This window comes from Pteronotus mesoamericanus, unplaced genomic scaffold (genome assembly GCF_021234165.1).
Source record: "Pteronotus mesoamericanus isolate MK-2021 breed Mesoamerican mustached bat unplaced genomic scaffold, CSHL_Meso_final contig_90, whole genome shotgun sequence".
In the NCBI taxonomy this organism is placed as follows: Eukaryota; Metazoa; Chordata; class Mammalia; order Chiroptera; family Mormoopidae; genus Pteronotus; species Pteronotus mesoamericanus.
The window spans coordinates 10,289,315-10,294,248 of NW_026555277.1; positions in this window are offsets into that span (position 1 = coordinate 10,289,315).

Here is a 4,934-nt window from a genome sequence, read left to right on the forward strand (position 1 = left end):
CTGAGCCTCGGGACCTAAAGTTTCCTCAGGGACAATCTGAAAAGCCCACTCCCCTATTCCATCCACAGTCTACTATTCCAGTGAGAGGAATGGGGGGAGAGGCAGAAGCATAATCATTTTGCTTAAGGGACAATGGAGTCTTTGGTCTCCGCACTCTGGTTTTTGATCCGTCAACCCTCTCTGACCCTCCTTCCTTTCCTGAGGCCAGAGCCCATGGCTCCACTGACAGCTGCCACCTATCTGGGTCTCACTTGCCCTGGATACATCTCGCCAGCCAACCTTGTCACCCCTGCACAGCCGTGCTGAGCCCTGATAAGAAAGTCGTCCCACGGTCTTGTGAGCTGACACCACCACAGGACCTGAGCGTCAGATCCTGCCTGGGGAGCCTTCCAGGGACCCCTGCCTGGATTGTCTCCCTCCCATGCGCTCCTCAGGTCCACAGCACACTGGCGTGCGTCTCCTCATACCATCCTCTCCCTCTCAGAGGAAACCAAGACCCGCCTGTGAGACCACTCCCCTCCCGTCCCAAATCCTACAGACCATCATGGTCTCCTCTCCTTCCCCATCAGTCCCCCTTTTTCCAAGGACAGCCTCCTTCCTTTGCTCCCCCCACCTGCTGCTCCCCCACCTCCTCCATCAACTGTCCCCTCTCTCGCTCTACAGGTGGCAAAGGAGAGGGAGAGAAGGGGGTGGAGATGAACAATGTCCTGATGAGACTCATTCATCTATTGGATGTTGGGATGAGGAGGAAGGGAAAGTCAAGGATGTCTTCTCCACCCAGAATCCCCCAGGCAATGCAAATCTAACAGATCCAAACTGAGCTCATCCTTTATGCTCAGGTACTTTGCTTGTGTATCATTGTATCTTATCCCTTACAGTGCACATTCAACAACAAACAGAAATTTGAGCTCCTCTTTCCCCTAAACCATCCCTCCTTTGTCTCCCTTCTCCTCTTCCTCCCCCCCCCCCCCCGCACTTCATCCTCCTCCTCTATTTGCGGCCTCAGAGACAGGCACCCGCCAACCATCCAATCACCCCAGCCTGACCCTCAGCCATCATTCTTTTTAAAAGCATTTTTAGCTCTGGCTGGTGTGGCTCAGTGAACTGAGTGCAGGCCTGCAAACCGAAGGGTTGCCAGTTCAATTTCCAGCCAGGGCACATGTCTGCATTGTGGGCTAGGTCCCCAGTTGGGGGCATGCAAGATGCAACCACACATTAATGCTTCTCTCCCTGCTTTTGTCCCTTTCTAAAAATACATAAATAAAATCTTTTAAAAAATAAAAGCATTTTTAATTTACATTTATTGATTTTAGAGAGAAAGAAGAAGAAAGGGGGAGAAAGAAACAGGCAAACATGGGCTTGTTGTTTCACTGATTTATGCACTCAGTGGTCGATTCTTGTATGTGCCCTGATGGGGGATTGAACCTACAGCCTTGGTGTAGCTGGATGACACTCTACCCATCTGAGACCCAGCCAGGGGTGTCCCAGCCATCATTCTTGCCTTCGTTTACCCCCCACATCCAGTAAGTCCCAGGACTACGCTAGCTCAGTGACAACTCTCAAAGGCAACCCCTCCCTCCACCTCCCCTGCCTAGTTCAGATCACACTCACTTCTCACCTGGGTCACTGCAACTTCCTCCCGCCGGGATCTTCTGCCAGTTCCCGTTCTGTGTCTTGTCTTCCAAGCGAGATATCTCAACTGGAGTTTACCTTCTTTCCTCTTCTCTTCTTTTTCTTTTTCCATCAGCAATAATCGTGCTTTGGATAAACCTCAGTGGCAATAATACTGCCAAAGCTGCAGTTCACTTTCTAAAAATATAGATCCAGTCATGCCCATCCTCTGCCTAAACTCCTTCCTTGGCTCTTCAGAGCTTTTGGTCCCAAATTGAAACTCCTCAGGAAGATATCTCGGTCCTTCCTGGTGAGCTTTCCTCTGGCTCCCTCTCTAGCCACTCCTCTACCTGTACCTTGCCTTTACCACAGGTATGTCTCTGTGTTCATGGCTTACATGATTCCCTCTGTCTAAACTCTCTCTCACACACACACACACACTCTACTCCTTTCCCTGAATTCTTACGTCCTCCTTACAACTCTGTCTCTGAGGCATAGCTAGTCTTGCTACCTGCACCTGGGCACACTTCCTGTGGTCATCATGGAGTTACACGGCTTTTCCCTCCTCTAGAATGTCAGCCCTTCAGGACAGGGACCATAATCTTTTTTAACATCATATCCTAAAACCCTAAGTCTAGGATACACTACTAACTACGTTTAGGCAACACTTAGTGTATGACAGAAGTTATTTTATATTCTTAAAGCAATTCTTTGAGACAGAAAGGATCCCAACATTTAAAGATGAAATAAGTGAGGTTCCCAGGTTAGAAAAGTGTCCAAACTCACATAAGCCATAAGTAGGAGAGCCCAAATTCTGTTCCAAGACTATCTCCCCTCCAAGCCGATGCTCTCAACTACCACATCATATGTAGCTAATATTCAACACACATTGGGCAGATGTGGTCGCAATGGGGAAGTCTCCGAAACTAGGCAGCACAAGCAGGGGCCAGCTACGTGGGCGGGCCCAGGGCCCGAGCTTCACCGAACGCTCTGCTGTTGCTGTCTTGGAATTCTTCACAATTTCTGAACAAGGGACTCTGGATTTTCATTTTACCCTGAATCCTACAAATGAGGTCACCTAGAAATCAGGGGATTCTACAAATTATAACCACCCAGGAGGCAGGTTTTAATGCATATTTCCAGGTCCCTTCCTAAGGTTCTTGTCCTGGTATAATAGGCCCTATAATTCCCCAATTTAAAATTCCCCAAGTTTAATAAGCGTTCCCAGATGACTCATTCTGGACCCCTGGGACCACCTCAGGCAAAATAGGCTCAGAGGCCGCGGAAGCTCAGCTGCAGTTTCCCGTGCTGCCACACGGGGGCAGTATAACCCCAGTGTCTGTCAACCGTCAGGTTTTAAACTTTAACAAGGTAGTTCCACAAGGCGCGCAATAGGCTTAACATCTCCAAGATCCCTTGCCCAATCTTGCTACATGGGTGCGATTATGTTTTTCCTCAGCAAAGGCTTCTGGTCATTTATACATCAGTGTGACTCCTGTAGTCAGAGCCACAGCGGCAATGCTCCTCACACACCCGTACAGTCCACCTCTGCCCAGGGTTCAGAGCACGTGCAAGAAGACCAGGCGAGCGACATGGAACCGGGCAGGGAGAGGGAGGTGTCCTCAGGAGCAGTCTACAAACACGTTCCAGAAATGGCCCGAGCAAGCTGGCAACCATGGGGTGTGGGGGGCTGGCATGAGGGCTGACTCCAGCAATAACCCATGACAATCCCTCCCATTTCACACAGCCCTCTAGTTGACAAAGTACGTTCATATCTACCACCTCACACTGATACCACCGTTATTTGAGGCTGAAATCATCCCCATTAGACAGAGGAGGAAAACCGAGGCTCAGAGAAGGCAGGGCTCCAGAGTACCGGCGTAGTAAGTGATGAGACTGGATTCAAACCCAGGCCTCCTGACTCCAGCACCCTTCCTGCCTCCTCCCTGGCTCTGTATTAAAATCACCTGGGAAACCTTTAACAAATAACACCCCGTCTGGGCTCCACTCTAGACCAATCAGATCAGAGTCTTTAAAGGGGAGGCAAGGGACAAGGGTGTATTTTTTTAGTGCCCTGTCATTCAATCAAATGTTAGCTCAGGCTAAGCGCTGCACTTCCCGGGAGAGCCAGCAGGGGCTGCCCCACCCCAGGACAGCGGCGGACGACGGCTGAGCGGGCAGGAGAGGGTGGCCGAGCACCACGCAGTGGATAAAAAAGAATCAAGATCCACCCCGGGGTCCCAGGCACTGTGGCCTCGCCACTCATCCCACAGGGAGAGCGTACCTCAAAGCCAATCAGCACCCGCACTTGGAGGTGAGGGGCTTCCAGGCACTGGCTCGAGGTTGGGCACAGCTATAGAGACCTTTTCCTCATCGCTAAAGTGGAGCGGGTAGCAGCGCCTCCTTTGTGGACTCATGAAGATTAACTGAATTAATGTGCTTCCCGGGGGGCCAGCCACTAGCTAAGGGACCGCTGGCAGACAGGGATCCGGTTTTCTTCTACTCCCAGGAGAGAAGCTCCGTTCATCCAGGTAAGGGCCCGCGTGCCCTGTGGCAGGAAGGATTCAGACTCCTGACACAGAAGACGGGGTATCTCGAGAGGCGCGGCTCTGCACCTCCGGTTGGGGAGGGAAAGACAGCGGACAGTGGGCCTTCCCTCCCCCACGGCCCATCGCAAACTCAGGAGCCCCCTGCAATTCACCAGGGGTTGAGGCCCCAGCAGAACACAGTGGGCAGAGCTCTTGCACGGAATCCTGCTTCAGAAATAGGACTCGCATCTGTGCCTCGCCATCCCTGTAATATTTGCTGTTCAGGGTCCAGCGACTTGGGCTCCGCAGAGCATGCCCCTGAATTCTGAGGCAGCACCTTGGTGAACACACTGGCCCACAGCCGTCCACTCCCTTTCCTTGGGGGCTGAATGAATGTCTCCCCACACAGAAGGAAGCTGTTTTATTTCAGGGGCCAGAGGCCCCAATTCCAGTGTTTCTCCCTTTGGAGAATCATCTGAATATGGGTGGGAGGAAGACAGGCACCCCCCACCCACCCCCATCCTCCTGTCCGCACCCACCTCAGGAGGTGGGGACAGGGCCCTGTCTAGAGGTCCAGGCAGGAGACACTCTGTCCTGAGGCTGTGAGGGAAGGTCCCACCTGGATTGGGGACTTGGGTTCCCACAGGCCAAGGCCACTAGAGGGAGGAGATCTGTCTCCCTCCTGCCCCGCCCACCTCTTTCCCATCTCACAATGGGAAGCTGAGGCTATGCTTTTCCTGCTTCCCGGTCGTCGGAGGAACCCCAAAGATGCAGGCAAAAGACACATGCTTTATT